Source organism: Salvelinus fontinalis, chromosome 31 (assembly GCF_029448725.1).
Source record: "Salvelinus fontinalis isolate EN_2023a chromosome 31, ASM2944872v1, whole genome shotgun sequence".
Lineage (NCBI taxonomy): Eukaryota > Metazoa > Chordata > Actinopteri > Salmoniformes > Salmonidae > Salvelinus > Salvelinus fontinalis.
In genome coordinates this window covers 15,997,134-16,014,422 of record NC_074695.1, presented here as the reverse complement: position 1 = coordinate 16,014,422, position 17,289 = coordinate 15,997,134, and the positions used below count along the sequence as shown (strand labels likewise).

At 43.1% G+C, this 17,289-nt stretch overlaps 1 protein-coding gene and 1 long non-coding RNA gene across 3 annotated transcripts in view; one reads left to right on the top strand and one right to left on the bottom strand.

Moving 5' to 3' along the window:
* The window catches only part of LOC129829651 (neural cell adhesion molecule L1-like), a 146,645-nt gene extending 134,884 nt beyond the window's left edge, over nucleotides 1-11,761 (bottom strand). For both annotated transcript variants that reach the window (XM_055891486.1, XM_055891488.1), the window contains exon 1: nucleotides 11,531-11,761. The gene's annotated coding sequence lies outside the window, so the exon portion shown is untranslated. The remainder of the gene's footprint in view (nucleotides 1-11,530) is intronic.
* Nucleotides 11,762-14,379: 2,618 nt separating this feature from the next.
* LOC129829650 (uncharacterized) lies at nucleotides 14,380-17,044 on the top strand. Its single transcript, XR_008755422.1, has 2 exons — nucleotides 14,380-14,695; nucleotides 15,988-17,044. It is a non-coding gene; the product is annotated as an uncharacterized LOC129829650 (long non-coding RNA).
* The last annotated feature ends 245 nt before the right edge of the window (nucleotides 17,045-17,289 follow it).

Genomic DNA, 17,289 nt, shown 5'->3' with positions numbered 1-17,289 from the left:
GAGAGAGAGAGGGAGCGATAGAGAGGGAGCGAGAGAGAGAGAGAGAGAGCGAGAGAGAGAGCGAGAGAGAGAGGGAGCGAGAGAGGGAGCGAGGGAGTGAGGGAGCGAGAGAGAGAGAGGGAGCGATAGAGACAGAGCAGAGAGAGGGAGCGAGAGAGAGAGAGAGAGAGAGGGAGCGAGAGAGAGAGCGAGGGAGTGAGGGAGCGAGCGAGAGAGAACAAGAGAGAGGGGAGATGAATGTCTCTGAAAGACAGAGAAGGGCAGACAGCAGACAGAGTTTATCTGAAAGACAGAGAGAAGGGCACACAGCAAACAAATTTTATCTGAACTTCTCCCCTCTTTTTTTCCTCTCATGTATGCTTCTCTCATCTCCTCTCTTATCTCTGTAGTGTTCTCTCTCTCCGTTTCTCCTTCAGTCTGTTTCTTGTTTTTCTCTTTTCGTTCTGAAACCATTTCCTTTTATGAGATTCTAGGAACTCTAATATGTTTACGGGCGTTTCCAATTATAATAGAATTAAGCAGATTAAATCTTCTTCATGCAGGATTCATGCATTTTCCAGCTTTAATCGAAGAAAAAGCTTTCTCTTTGACACCTACTGTGCTCCGTAAATGACTTGATTGTTTGAAGTCGTAAGGCATACTCAGCATTCACTTCTCTTATGACTTCAATTTAGTAGTCATAATACTGTTAGGTTCCTGTTTAATGGTTAAACAGGGATATTTCCTATGTTTTTCAAGGGGTATTAATCCCCTCCTACTCCTCTCTCTCTAACACACACGCGTATGTGCATGCACACAGACACACGCGCTCATACAAACACACACACACACACACGAGAAAGGGGTGCCACTGACAGAGATTTAATAAGGTAATCCTCTCGATCAAATGAAATTAATTCCATCCCATCTCCATATTTTCCACAAGTGTGATACTTGAACCCCATTTTTAAAGGGTGTGTCCCAAAAGTCACCCAATTCCCTATATAGTGCACTAAATAGGGAACAAGCCTGTTAAACAGCCATCAATAACATTGAGTGGCTGCTGCCAACATACTGACTCATCTCTAGCCACTTTAATAATGAAAAATTTATGTAATAAATGTATCACTAGCCACTTTAAACAATGCCACTTTATATAATGTTTACATACCCTACATTACTCATCTCATATGTATATACTGTACTCTATACCATCTACTGCATCTTGCCTATGCTGTTCGGCCATCGCTCATCCATATATTTATATGTACATATACTTATTCATTTCTTTACACTTGTATGTATAAGGTAGTTGTTGTGAAATTGTTAGGTTAGATTATTTGTTAGATATTACTGCATGGTCGGAACGGTTTTGGAGCAGTGGTTTCTTCCTTACTGAGTGGCCTTTCAGGTTATGTCGATATAGGACTTGTTTTACTGTGGATATAGATACTTTGTATCTGTTTCCTCCAGCATCTTCACAAGGTCCTTTGCTGTTGTTCTGGGATTGCACCTTTCACATCAAAGTACGTTCATCTCTAGGAGACAGAACGCGTCTCCTTCCTTAGCAGTATGACGGCTGCGTGGTCCAATGGTGTTTATACTTGCGTACTATTGTTTGTACAGATCAACGTGGTACCTTCAGGTGTTTGGAAATTGCTCCCAAGGATGAACCAGACTTGTGGAGATCTACAATTTTTTCTCTGAGGTCTTGGCTGATTTCTTTTGATTTTCCCATGATGTCAGGCAAAGAGTCACTGAGTTTGAAGGTAGGCCTTGAAATACATCCACAGGTACACCTCCAATTGACTAAAATGTTGTCAATTCGTCTATCAGAAGCTTCTAAAGCCATGAGATCATTTTCTGGAATTTCCCAAGCTGTTTAAAGGCACAATCAACTTAGTGTATGTAAACTTCTGACCCACTGGAATTGTGATACAGTGAATTACAAGTGAAATCATCTGTCTGTAAACATTGTTGGAAAAATTACTTGTGTCATGCACAAAGTAGATGTCCTAAACGACTTGCCAAAACTACAGTTTGTTAACAAGACATTTGTGGAGTGGTTGAAAAACAAGTTTTAATGACTCCAACCTAAATGTATGTAAACTTCTGACTTCAACTTTAGTAGCCTAAACCTATCAATGTGACATTGAACTGGGTGAATGGAATATGAATGAGTCATCCAATATGCTGTAATAGATAAAAGGCCATGCTCATGAAAAAAAAAACATCCTCCTCCATCTTAAACGGCACTGACCGCCACTGTAGTAGTAGTAGTAGTAATAGTAGTACTAGTAGTAGTAGTAATAGTAGTAGTAATAGTAGTACTAGTAGTAGTAGTAATAGTAGTAGTAATAGTAATAGTAGTAATAGTAGTAATAGTAGTAATAGTAGTACTAGTAGTAGTAGTAATAGTAGTAGTAATAGTAATAGTAGTAATAGTAGTAATAGTAGTACTAGTAGTAGTAGTAATAGTAGTAGTAATAGTAATAGTAATAGTAGTAATAGTAGTAGTAGTGGTAGTATTAGTGCTTTGTTGCAGAGAACTGGTATAAACTGTACTGTAGGTGTCTATCTCCTTTGCCTTGGATCATCACTGGGCACTGACCTAATGTTGACAACATCCCCAGGTCTCTCCCCTTTTTAAAACCACCCACTACCTTTCAAATCAACTCTAATCTTTCCTTTTTTTCTGTCCTTGTCTATTATATATTTATGCATTATTATTGCTTTCTCAATTAAGTATCTATGCTATTCTATTCTATTTCATCATAAAATCCCTCACCTCTCTATAGATATTCAGACACCCCTCCCTCCCTCCAGGTTGAATAATCATGTCCCCCTGCCTTCCAATCACTCCTTGCCTGACCCTTCACTCTCTAAATCAAAGTAATGTATTCTGAACCCCACCCCGACACATGTCTGCCTGATCCACCACTTGACACCCACCAGTCAGTCAGTCGAGCTAGGCCTCCAGCTGCAGAAACTAAATCTAACAAGTGTGTGTGTGACACACATACATACAGTACCAATCAAAAGTTTGGACATACCTATTCATTCAAGGGTTTTTCTTTATGTTTACTGTTTTCTACATTGTAGAATAATAGTGAAGACATCAGAACTATGAAATAACACATATGGAATCATGTAGAAACCAAAAAAGTGTTAAACAAATCTAAATAGATTTGAGATTTGAGATTCATCAAAGTAGCCATCCTTTGCCTCCATGACAGCTTTGCACAATCTTGGCATTCTCTCAACCAGCTTCATGAAGTAGTCACTTGGAATGCATTTCAATTAACAGGTGTGCCTTGATTAAGTTAATTTATGGAAATTCTTTCCTTCTTAATGCGTTCAAGCCAATCGGTTGTGTTGTGACAAGGTAGGGGTGGTATACAGAAGATAGCCCTATTTGGTAAAAGACCAAGTCCATATTATGGCAAGTACAGCTCAAATAAGCAAATGGAAACGAAAGCCCATCATTACTTTAAGACATGAAGGTCAGTCAATCTGGAACATTTCAAGAACTTTGAACGTTTTTTCAAGTGCAGTGGCAAAAACCATCAAGCGCTGTGATGAAGCGCCACAGTAGAGGAAGACCCAGAGTTACCTCTGCTGCAGAGGATAAGTTCAGTAGAGTTACCAGCCTCAGAAATTGCAGCCCAAATAAATGCTTCACAGAGTTCAAGAAACAGACACATCTCAACATCAACTGTTCAGAGAAGACTGTGTGAATCAGGCCTTCATGGTCGAATTGCTGCAAAGAAACCACTACTAAAGGACACCAATAAGAAGAAGAGACTTGGTTGGGCCAAGAAACATGAGCAATGGACATTAGACCGGCGGAAATCTGTCTGGTCTTATGAGTCCAAATTTGAGATTTTTGCTTCCAACCACTGTGTCTTTGTGAGATGCAGAGTAGGTGAACGGATGATCTCTGCATTTGTGGTTCCCACTGTGAAGCATGGAGGAGGAGGTATGATGGTGTGGGGGTGCTTTGCTAGTGACACTGTCAGTGACACTTAACCAGCATGGCTACCACTGCATTCTGCAGCGATACGCCATCCCATCTGGTTTGCGTTTAGTGGGACTATCATTTGTTTCTCAAGAGGACAATGACCCAACACACCTCCAGGCTGTGTAAGGGCTATTTGACCAAGAAGGAGAGTGATGGAGTGCTGCATCAGATAACCTGGCCTCCACAATCACCCGACCTTGACCCAATTGGGATGGTTTGGGCTGAGTTGGACCACAGAGTGAAGGAAAAGCAGCCAACAAGTGCTCAGCATATGTGGGAACTCCTTCAAGAATGTTGGAAAAGCATTCCATGTAAAGCTGGTTGAGAGAATGCTAAGAGTGTGCAAAGCTGTCATCAAGGCAAAGGGTGGCTACTTTGAAGAATCTCAAATATAAAATATATTTTGATTTGTTGAACAATTTTTTGGTTACTACATTATTCCATATGTGTTATTTCATAGTATTGATGTCTTCACTATTATTCTACAATGTAGAAAATCGTAAAATAAAGAAAAGCCCTTGTATGAGCAAGTGTGTCTAAACTTTGGACTGGTACTGTACGTACAGTGCATTCAGAAAGTATTCAGACTCCTTGACTTTTTCCACATTTTGTTACGTTACAGCCTTATTCTAAAATCGATTACATAGTCCCCCCCCCCCCCCCCCCCCCCTCATCAATCTACACACAATACCCCAGTGACAGTGAAAACAGGTTTTTAGAATTCTTTGCCAATTTATTCAAAATAAAAAAACAGATACCTTGTTTACATAAGCATTCAGACCTTTGCTGTGAGACTCGAAATTGAGCTCAGGTGCATCCTGTTTTCATTGATCATCCTTGAGATGTTTTTACAACCTGATTAGAGTCCACCCATCTCTGCAGCACTCCACCAATCAGGACTTTATGGTAGAGTGGCCAGACGGAAGCCACTTCTCAGTAAAAGGCACATGATAGCCCGCTTGAAGTTTTCCAAACGGCACCTAAAGGACTCTCAGACCATGAGAAACAAGATTCTCTGATGAAACCAAATAACTCTTTGGCCTAAATGCCAAGCGTCACGTCTGGAGGAAACCTGGCACCATCCCTACGTTGAAGCATGGTGGTGGCAGAATCATACTGTGGGGATGTTTTCATCGGCAGGGACAGGGAGACTAGTCAGGATCGAGGGAAAGATGAACGGAGCAAAGTACAGAGATCCTTGATGAACACCTGCTCCAGAGCGCTCAGGACTTCAGACTGGGGAGAAGGTTCTCCTTCCAACAGCACAACGACCCTAAGAAAACAGCCAAGACAACGCAGGAGTGGCTTCAGAACAAGTCTCTGAATGTCCTTGAGTGGCCAAGCCAGAGCCCGGGACTTGAACCCGACCTGAAAATAGCTGTGCAGCGACACTCCTCATCCAACCTGACAGAGCTTGAGAGGATCTGCAGAGACGAATGGGAGAAACTCCCCAAATACAGGTGTGCCAAGCTTGTAGCGTCATACCCAAGAAGACTTGAGGCTGTCATCTCTGCCAAAGGTGCTTCAACAAAGTACTGAATAAAGGGTCTGAATACTTATGTAAATGTGATATTTCTGTTTTTTTATTTGTTATAAATTTGAAGACAAAAACCAAAAATGTTTTGCTTTGTCATTATGGGGTATTGTGTGTAGATGGAAACAATTTAATACATTTTAGAATAAGGCTGTAACGTAACAAAATGTGGAAAAAGTCAAGGGGTCTGAATACTTTCCGAATGCACTGTAGTGCATACTTTAACTAGATCCCCATGGGCCCTGGTCAAATAATAGTGCACTGTCTAGTGGTTAGAGCATTAGGCCAGTAACTGAAAGGTTGCTGGATCGAATCCCTGAGCTGACGAGGTAAAAATGTGCCATTCTGCCCCTGAGCAAGGCAGTTAACCCACTGTTCCCCGGGCACCGAAGACTTGGATGTCGATTAAGGAAGCCCTCCGCACCGCTCTGATTCAGAGGGTTAAATGCAGAAGACACATTTCAGTTGAAGGCATTCAGTTGTACAACTGACGAGGTCTCCCCCTTTCTCTAGACAATAGAGTCCCATTTCAGATGTAGCCTATATTTACACGTTATCTTATTATCTCTTTTCATCTGTTATCCTGGGTTTTACCTTCGTTCTGCCTGTAATGTCATATTCCCTGGAAAATAGCAGCTAGACTTTAATCTGGTTTAAAGGCTTTGTAAATGAGGCACACAGTGTGTGTGTGTCTTTAATTTATAATGGCGCTTTCACACAAGACGCTCCAGTGTGTAGTTTATAGTCTTTCTGCTCTAGTGAGTGAATGGTATGAGTAGTGGTTTGCTCTAGTCTAGTGAATGAATGGTGTGAGGAGTGGCTTGCTCTAGTCTAGTGAATGAATGGTGTGAGTAGTGGCTTGCTCTAGTCTAGTGAATGAATGGTGTGAGGAGTGGCTTGCTCTAGTCTAGTGAATGAATGGTGTGAGGAGTGGCTTGCTCTAGTCTAGTGAATGAATGGTGTGAGTAGTGTCTTGCTCTAGTCTAGTGAATGAATGGTGTGAGTAGTGGCTTGCTCTAGTCTAGTGAATGAATGGTGTGAGGAGTGGCTTGCTCTAGTCTAGTGAATGAATGGTGTGAGTAGTGGCTTGCTCTAGTCTAGTGAATGAATGGTGTGAGGAGTGGCTTGCTCTAGTCTAGTGAATGAATGGTGTGAGTAGTGGCTTGCTCTAGTCTAGTGAATGAATGGTGTGAGTAGTGGCTTGCTCTAGTCTAGTGAATGAATGGTGTGAGGAGTGGCTTGCTCTAGTCTAGTGAGTGAAGAGTGTGAGTAGTGGCTTGCTCTAGTCTAGTGAGTGAATGGTGTGAGTTGTGGCTTGCTTTAGTCTAGTGGCAGTGAGGGCCTGAGGCAAAATAACAGGTGGCTTTGGCGCATTTAGCTAGTTAAACACTGTGGAGCATCTAGCTAGCCTAACACTGTGGAGCATCTAGCTAGCCTAACACTGTGGAGCATCTAAATAGCGTAACACTGTGGAGCATCTTGCTAGTGTCAGGCTAAAAACTAAAGACACACACACACACACTGGGTGCCTCATTTCCTAAGCCTTTAAACAGGTCTAGCATACAGTGCTGTTCACTAGTTGGTATAAATAACACCTCTCTTCCCAGTGAGCTCTCCTGGCTGGCAGATTGAGAGCACACAGCCCACCGTCCTTAACACAATGACATCTCTACAGTTTAACACACACACACACACACACACACACACACACACAATACCGTAGCTTGAATAACACCAACACCATTGGCATTACATAAAACTTAATAGTGCACAGAAAGAAATACATGTAAACATGAAAATAAACCCTGCAAATGATGCAACCCTGCCCCGTCTCTCTGGTTCACTAACACATTGATCTATATGTCATATAAACTGTGCATATCATGTTTATCTTTCCCTCCCTCCATCCCTTCTTCCTCTCTTCTGTCGTTGCTGCCATCTCCCTGTGAACTTGTCTTTCTCGCTCATTCTTCTCTTGATCCCTCCTCTGTTTTTTTCTCTCGGTCTCTTCAGACAATTTATCTACCAGCATATATATTACAGGATTGTGAGTGCATTGCTTTTCAAATGGGAGACCACCCTTCCTTTCGCTCTCACTCCATCCCTCTCTATTGCTCTCCCTTATCCCTCCCTCTCTCATCCTCCCCTCCCCTCTTTCTTTCTCCCCTCCCTCTTTCTCTCCCCTCCCTCTCTCTCTTTTTAACCTCTTTTTCTCCGCCCATCCCCCTCCCCTCGAGCCATCTCTCTCTTACCTCTCTCTCTTAACTCTCTCTTTATCTGCCCCACACTCTCTCTATTTCTCCCTGGTCTCTCTTAAATCACCCTCTTCAGTCATCCCTCTGTTAGAACAGCTCAATAATTCTCCAGCTGGCTTCAGCGAGAAGGAGGAGATTGCATTCTGCTACAGCATAGCGGACCCAGGGTAATCACACACTGTACTGTACAGCGATGTGTGTGTGTGTATAGTGTAGCTATATGAAAGACAGCAAGAAAAAACAACTATCTGTCTGGCTCTAGGAGCAGCAGATCTAGGACATTCAAAGTTAGGGTTGTGACCCCTACTGGGGTCAAGGGGGAACTGCATTGGGGTCGCCAATAAAAAAAAACAAGAGTACAGATTGTATTATTGTATATATATATATATACATATATATATTGTATGGGAAAATATACAAACGTTTTTGAGAAAGATAATTTGATAAATACAATTTTGAGTAAATGTATTTAAAAAATAAGAATAATGATAAGATATGAAAATGCAGTGAATTGAAGGTTATTTATTGATGTGAAATGTACCTATTTTAAGTGTCTGTTAGATTTGTGGTGGAGTGGAGTCGCAAAAAATTCTCGGGGGAAAAAAATGGGGTCCCCATAAATTCTGGCAAAAGAAAATGGGGTCCCTGCTGAAAACACCAGCGCACACAGTAGCGAAACACACACTATTGCATTAAACAATATGATAGCTGCAGAAGCAGACTGCTCGTCTCATGGGTGTTCTGCCTCAGAGCAAACACACACACACAAGCAAAGGCGCGGAGAGACACACAAGCATGCACACGCACCTGCACGCAACGACAAACACACACACACCCTTCATCTCTCCCTGGCTAGATTTTGATTGATGTTGTGTGTGCTGTGCAGTATGTTTATGGATGTCGTACAGATGGTAACAAGTCATTGTCAGCCGTTAAACCACGTCTCCAATCTTCATCTCATCTGGGACGGGCTGGGGAGGGAGGAGAGAGGTGGGTGGGGGGAGGAGAGAGAGAGGTGGGGTCCATAAGCAAGATTTGGTTGGGCTGCTCCCCACCTATCAACAAAACATTTTAGTGGCCCCACCCTTGACGTTGGAGAACATTTTTATTTAACTCCAAATTGAATTTCCTGCAATTCTACACATTTTGACATTAGGAGTAGAGAAAATGTTGCAGTTTTTAAGCAAGCTTTCTGCAATTCTACACATGGGGCGGAGAGAAAAGTTAGCAATTTTATAAAGCATTTCATGCAATTCTACTTATTTTTCCATCGGGCACAGAGAATTGTTTTGCTGTTTTACAGCTAATTTCTTGACATCAGCAAACCTGTCTCCCACACAACACCATACACGTGGTCTGCGGTTGTGAGGCCGGTTGGACGTACTGCCAAATTCTCTAAAACGACGTTGGAGGCGGCTTATGGTAGATCAATTAACAAATTCTCTGGCAACAGCTTTGGTGGACATTCCTGCAGTCAGCATGCCAATTGCATGCTCCCTCAAAACTTGTGACATTTATGGCATTGTGTTGTGTGACAAAACTGCATATTTTAGAGTGGCCTTTTATTTCCCCAGTACAAAGTGCACCTGTGTAATGATCATGATACACCTGTCAGGTGGATTACTTATCTTGGCAAAGGACAAATGCTCACTAACAGAGATGTAAACAAATCTGTGCACAACATTTGGGAGAAATAAGCTTTTTGTGCGTGTAGAACATTTCTGGGAATCTTTTATTTCAGCTCATGGGATTTATTTATTTCAGCTCAACACTTTACATGTTGTGTTTATATTTTTGTTCATTGTATTATGGGCTGCCTGTTCTGTGTACTGTGTTCTAGAAATAGAATAGAATGTTTTGCATTCTAATACCAGAACACTCTACATTGTAATCCTCTCATTTGCCTAATGGATTAATGTAGATTTGCAAATTCATTGCCATGTTTGGCACGTTGCCTGGTGTTTGCATCCGTTCACAGGCACGCCTATACAGTCTGTTGGGAGAGCTGCCTGACTGACTGCCACACCCATCTTTTCCTTTTCAAAATCTCTCTCTCTCTCTCTCACTCTCTCTCTCTCTCTCTCTCTCTCTCTCTCTCTCCTGTTGAAAGCATCTCTCTCTTTTTCTCTTTCTACATCATTCTTTCTTTACCTCTCTCTCTTCTTTCCTCTACCACTTCACTCTCTCTCCCTCCCCTTCCACCTGTTTCTCTCCCCTTTTCTCTCACTCTCCTTCACCCTTTGCTCGGTCTCTTCTTCTCCCGCCTCCCTCTCTGTCCCATCAGACAGTACTGTAGTTAAGGTAGCTAGAGGGAGGAACACAGGAGCACCTTAGAGGAGCCCCGCCCCAGATAAATGCCTTCGGTTCCAGAGCGAGAGTGAGAGAAAGAAGAGAGAGAGAGATACACTGCAGTAGGACAGTCAGGACAGGAAAGCCTGTATTCACAACGTTGAGTGCTGATCAATCAGGTCCTCTCTGTCCATATGATCTTATTTAGTATGATCTAAAGGACAAAACCGATCCTAGATCAGGATAACTTTCTTTCTCTCAGATTAGACCTCCTTCCTTCAGACCACTAGCCTGATCCCAGATCTGTTTGTGCTGGCCCATATGAACACAAACAGACCTGGGACCAGCAGGCTACCAGACCTGTGAATATATCATTACAGCACAGTGCAATCAGAGCCTTCCTTAACAACATGAAACCAGTGAGTTAGAGGAGAAGGGGAGTACAACAGGGAGAAGAGTGGAAAATACTGTATAACGTAGCAGAGTAGAAAGAGAGATAAGCCGAAAATAAGCAGAGTTAACTGAAAGATTGGTCAAAATGATAAAGGTATGCATGGTCTAAAGGGAAGGACATAAGTGAACAGAACTATGTTAAAATGCCTCACATATTGTAGCAATAATAATATATTGTATTTTGTAAAAATATTTGTTTTATGTGACATATTTTTTTGAAAACATTGTAAGTGAGCAAAATAACCCCACACTCATTTTCAATGTATTTTCTTTAATGTGTCAACACTTATTTCAAACTTGTATCATCACACACTGTCATAAAATGCAAAGTAAAATCTCTATTTATGCAGATTAGTAAAACACCAGCCGATAATATAATTTCCTCCAAAGTTCCACAACAGCATTGCATTCAATATTAATACCAACCAGTCAGACCCTGTTGCATGCTACACACTGTCTGACTGTGTGCCCAGCAAAACGGACTAAAGACATACCATCATATCATTTCTCTATGTAACATCCATTCAAACTATTCAACAAGATGTCTGCTTCAATATACTGTCATTTTCACAATTACAAATCATAATTTTCAAATTAATTAAACGTAAACTATGAAGGTGACACTACGGTACAAAACTTACAACCACTTCTAGCACAACATTGAGAGAAATGACGATAAGCACATTTGCCCATTTTAACAATATTCTCAACAGAAATCTTGAAATATATATACTTTGACAGTTGTATCCAATGACATCACTACTAATATTATTCTCCACTCACCACAAATACATTCACAACAACACATTAAATTACTCTTCTAGAAATCTAACCATCTTTCCACAGCCATCACAGACAGGCTAGGAAGGTGATTGTGATGCTGTGAGTGTAACTGCAGATGTGACCAAGGTGTGGTGAAGCTATAATCCTCCAGCCACCTCTCCTCCACCCAGCCAGCATTCTAATTAATCTCTCTCTCTCTCTCTGTTCTTCTCTTACCTCCACAGGTGTAAAAGATGGCCTCAGGGATGTTGATTCTCCTTTTCCTCTGTCCTCCTTGTTTTCTTCCCCTCGCTCTATCGCTCTCTCTCTCTTCCCCTCTCTCTATCAAATTGATTGTGCCCTCTCCTCTCTCTCTGTGCTGATGCTGCAGTGATACAAAAACACACCCTCTCTCCCTCTTTCTCTCTCTCTCTCTGCCTCCCTCGCTCTCATTGGCTTCCTGCTAGAGGTGACATCACCTTTCTTCTGCTCTGCCTCTCCCCTCATCCCTCCCTCTTCCCCTGCCTCGCTCTCTCACTCAGCTTGCACTCTCGGTGAATTCTGACCATTCCTTTATTGTCTTCTTCCCCCATCCCTCCCTTTCCTCTCTCAATTCCCTCAGTTCACCCCACCCCCTCCCTCCCTCCATCCTCCTCCCCTCCCTGTTCTCTCTAGCTGGATTACTTTTGCCAGGTTTCAGCAGCCAGATAGCAGCTCTCTCTCCTCTTCCTATATGCATCGATGCAGATCAGCTCTAGCAGGCATAACAATAGACTTATTAGCATAGTGGTATAGCCTACGACCCGACGCTGTGCTCTACATCTCACTCTCTCTGCTGTCTGTCTGCATCCCAAATGGCACCCTAGTTCCTATATAGTCCACTAAACAGGGAATAAGGTGCCATTTGGGAGCAGCCCACATCTCTCCTTGTATCTTCTTCATCATGCTCTGTCTAATAGCCCTATACAGGTGCTTTAATGGCTTGGCCAAATTACCCTTTATATTAATAACGTCTACCATGGTTGACCGAGTCCATCTGTTTCTAACAATTAACAGATTTTGTCTTATGTAGCAACTAAAACATATTTTGCAGACACACACGCTCACACACACACACACACACACACACATGCACACACTCGCACTCACAATCTAGTGGGTTTTCAATTAATAATGGTCCAATTTAAAGGAAATCTCAGTGTCTGAAAGCGTTGTTGTGTTATGTAATACAATAATACGTGTAAAACGTGTTGTGAATTCATGTCGTTTGTGATCTGTGACTGGGAGTGGTGCCTGAGGGGCAGAGCCAGGTGATTCTTAGACTTGCTGATTGGGGGATAATGAGAAAGTGTCTTAGTAACCTGTAGGAAGCCTCCCTGTGTTGTGACATGATAACAGACAGGCAGTTGGGTGATAACAGTGATACAACACTTTGGAAATATGATATTCAGTGTCTTGGGTGCTCTTCCCTGGCCTGAATTTTCCCTGACCCTAAAAAGTGCAAAGAGAGAGCGAGCGAGTTGGCTGTATGCTCTGATAAGGGTCTTTGTGATCAAAAGCTTGGCAATGAAATATCATTGTTCTAAGTGGGACTCATTTCTATAGTTGATTCTCTCATCTTTCTGCTCCTGTCAGGTGATAACAGCGAGACAACACTGGGGAAATTAAGACTTTGACTATGATACTGTCTATCCTGGGGTGGTCTGGGTCTAGACTGACTGAGGGCTGTACAAAACTGGCCTTTCACTGATCCTAAAACTGAATAGAGAGATAGAAAGAGATAGAGGAAGAGATAGAGGAGAGGAAGAGATAGAGGAGAGGGTTGGTCAGGATTGATCAGGACTGTACACAACTCTACTGTATTTTCTACTGATCGTCATGCTAATCTTTTCTCATGTTGTTGTGACTTTTGCAGAAGCATTGTCTACTCCCCTACTTGTTTTCATCAATCCAGAAAAATGTGAGAGACAGGGAGAGAGACAGGGAGAGAGACAGGGAGAGAGACAGGGAGAGAGACAGGGAGAGAGACAGGGGTTGGCACTGGGGTTGGCACTGGGGATACTGAAGGTGACGGAGTAGCTCTGATCAGCATCAATGTGAAACTGCAGTGAGCAGCAGTGCAGCAGGAGATCATTGAAGTTCATTCATAACCACAGTCATTTCATCTGATCAGTCTCATTTAAGAACCTGTTGTAGCAATACAGTAGTATTTCATAATGTAACATTAGTCATGTTTAGAGAGGGAGCCCAGTGGATCGTTCAGAGTGGGAAGATGTAGGAAGTCAAGCTCAGACAGATCAATATGGAACACATCTCTCGTCTCTCTTCTAGCTCTGCTTGACTTATACACAGAGTACTCATCTTCTTCATACTAGATCTACAGTATATGGACCTAAATCTAACCAGGAAAGACTCGAGGTCCATTTAAAGCACGACTTAACCAATAGAAGAGTAAGACAGTTAATAAACAAATCACCAGGAGGAATACATTTTCCTTTTATCAAGCTGTAGCCTACTTTCACTTTTGTTATCTTATCTACATAGTTGCTCACACTACCTGTCAATCAATGTCTCACATTCTCTCATACTCTTTACCAAGGTACATTTATTCTGTCTTAATCCACATGTCAGACCATCTTTACTTGTCCTCATAAACCCGTTCTCTCCTCCTCCCTTTTCCTCCCTCTCTTTTCCTCAGTTTATCAGGAAGGGTGAGTCAGCTGGCAGAAGAAGGGATATGTGGATGGAATGAAATATGAGAAGGGAGGGAGGGAGGGAGGGAGGGAGGGAGGGAGGGAGGGAGGGAGGGAGGGAGGGAGGGAGGGAGACGGAGGGAAGGAAGGAGGGAGGGAGGGAGGGAGACGGAGGGAAGGAAAGAGGGAGACGGAGGGAAGGAAAGAGGGAGACGGAGGGAGACGGAGGGAGACAGGGAGGGAGACGGAGGGAGACAGGGAGGGAGACGGAGGGAGACAGGGAGGGAGACGGAGGGAGACAGGGAGGGAGACGGAGGGAGACGGAGGGAGACGGAGGGAGACGGAGGGAGACGGAGGGAGACAGGGAGGGAGGGAAGCAGTATGAATAAACAACGTTAAGACCAGGGTTGCGGCAAAGGGGAGGCTGTCAGCAGAAAAGAGACAAAGAGAGACAAAGAGAGAGATAATGCCATTAGCCTAAAGAGCAAATAAGACCGACAGGAGTATTGAATGAACAGACACACAAATATGGAGAGACAGAGAGAGAGAGGGAGAGGCGGGGAGAGAGAAAAAGAGAGAAAGGGAGAGAGGGAGAGAGAAAGGCACAACTACGACAACATAACCAAGAAAAACAGGTCACAACTCCTGCAGCTCTGTCGCACGCTGGGTGTGTATACAGCCAATGGTAGGCTTCGAGGGGACTCCTATGGTAGGTACAAAATGGTGCCGACAGTGAGAGCCGCCTCGCTTCTAGTCCTTAGGAAACTTTGAAGTATTTTGTTTTTTTTATGTATTATTTCTTACATTGTTAGCCCAGAAAATCTTAAGTGTTATTACATACAGCTGGGAAGGACTATTGGATATCAGAGCGACGTCTTACCAGCACTACGACCAGGAATACGACTTTCCCAAAGTGGATCCTTTGTCCGAACCACCCAGGGCATTTGAACTGATTCCAGAGGCTGACCCAAAACAACGTTGCCGCAGAAGAGGAAGACAGAGCGGCCTTCTGGTCAGACTTCGGAAGCGCGCACACCACCGACCGCTTCCGAGTATATTACTCGCTAATGTCCGGTCTCTAGATAACAAGGTAGATGAAATTAGGGCAAGGGTTGCTTTCCAGAAAGACATCAGGGATTGTAACATACTCTGTTTCACGGAAACATGGCTCTCTCGGGATTTGCTGTCGGAGTCGGTACAGCCACCGGGATTCTTTGTGTCGCGCGACAGAAATAAACATCTCTTCAAGAAGAAGAAGGGGGTGTATGTTTCTTGATTAACGACTCATGAGCTGTGTTTGAATACCCATACTAACATACTGTATACTACATACTTCGAGTATATACTACATACAATATACTATTAGTTCATTTTAATATACTATAAATGAACAGTATGCTTTCAGTTAAGCGTACTAGCTCTTCGCCTGTCTACCGGAAGTTGATGCAACCTCTTGCTAGCTAGTTAGCATAATAAATGACTAGTTAGACATTTTACGACTTTGGATGTGTTCTTAAATTCAGTGTGATGTTCCAGAGTGCACTCGTAAATTCAGAGCTTTGTCAGATTGTCCGTTTGTAAATTCAGAGCGTTTCACTCTCGGAGCGCACACTGGAGACTCAGGCCGAGGAGTATGGTTGATTTGAGCGTTCTGACCTTACAATGGCAGTCAAGCACCCAAGCTAACGTTGGCTAGCTACTTCCGGACACAAATAAGACCACTCTGACCATTTTACTCACCCAAGCAGAGCTGATTCAGCAGTTTTCATGTTATCCAGAGCATTGGTGACTGTAACTGTCTTGTAACTGACTGCATTTATTTTAGCTGGGGATTTTAACAAAGCAAATTTGAGAACAAGGCTACCTAAATTCTGTCAGCATATTGATTGTAGCACTCGTGCTGGCAAAACACTGGATCACTGCTACTCTAACTTCCATGATGCATACAAGGCCTTTCAGCAAATCTGACCTTGACTCCATTTATCCCCTTCCTTCCTATAGGTGGAAACTCAAACAGGATATACCTGTGATAAGGACTGTTCAACGCTGGTCTGACCAATTGGAATCCACTACTTGAAGATTGTTTTGATCACGCGGACTGGGACATGTTCCGGGACGCCTCAGAGAATTTTATCGATTTATACGCTGATTCGGTGAGTGATTTTATAAGGAAGTGCATAGGAGATGTTGTACCCACTGTGACTATTAAAACCTACCCAAACCAGAAACCGTGGATAGATAGGGGCATTCGCGCAAAAGGTGACTAGGAATATGGCCGAATATACTGTAAACAATGTAGTTATTCCCTCCGCAATGCAATCAAACAACGTCCAGTGTGTCTCAGTTGGTAGAGCATGGCGCTTGCAACGCCAGGGTTGTGGGTTTGATTCCCACGGGGGGCCAGTACAAAAAAGTATGAATGTATGTACTTGTAAGTCGCTCTGGATAAGAGCGTCTGCTAAATGACTTAAATGTAATGTAAAGGTAAACAAGCAAAATGTCAGTATAGAGACAAAGTGGAGTCGCAAATCAAAGGCTCAGACACGAGACGTATGTGGCAGGGTCTACAGACAATCACGGACTGCAAAAATAAAACCAGCCACGTCATGGACACCGATGTCTTGCAAACAAAACACCTTCTTTGCCCGCTTTGAGGATAATACAGTGCCACCAACGCGGCCCGCTACCAAGGACTGTGGGCTCTCCTTCTCCGTGGCTGACGTGAGGAAGACATTTAAATGTGTTAATCCTCGCAAGGCTGCCGGCCCAGACGGTATCCCTAGCCGCGTCCTCAGAGCATGCGCAGACCAGCTGGCCGGTGTGTTTACGGACATATTCAGTCTCTCCCTATCGCAGTCTGCTGTCCCCACATGCTTCAAGATGGCCACCATTGTTCCTGTACCCAAGAAGCAAAGGTAACTGAACTAAATGGCAAATCTCCCCGTAGCACTCACCTTAATGGTAAGGTCTACACTTGTTTAAAAAAAAAGGTCTACACTTTTTTTTAAGGTCTACACTTGTATTAAGCGCATGTGACAAATAAAGTATGATTATATTTTTCTGTCATCATGAAGTGCTTTGAGAGACTAGTCAAGGATCATATCACCTGTCACCCTAGACCCACTTCAATTTGCGTACCACCCCAATAGGTCCACAGACGATGCAATCGCCATCACACTGCACACTGCCCTATCCCATTTGGACAAGAGGAATACCTATGTAAGAATGCTGTTCATTGACTACAGCTCAGCATTCAACACCATAGTGCCCTCCAAGCTCATCATTAAGCTTGAGACCCTGGGT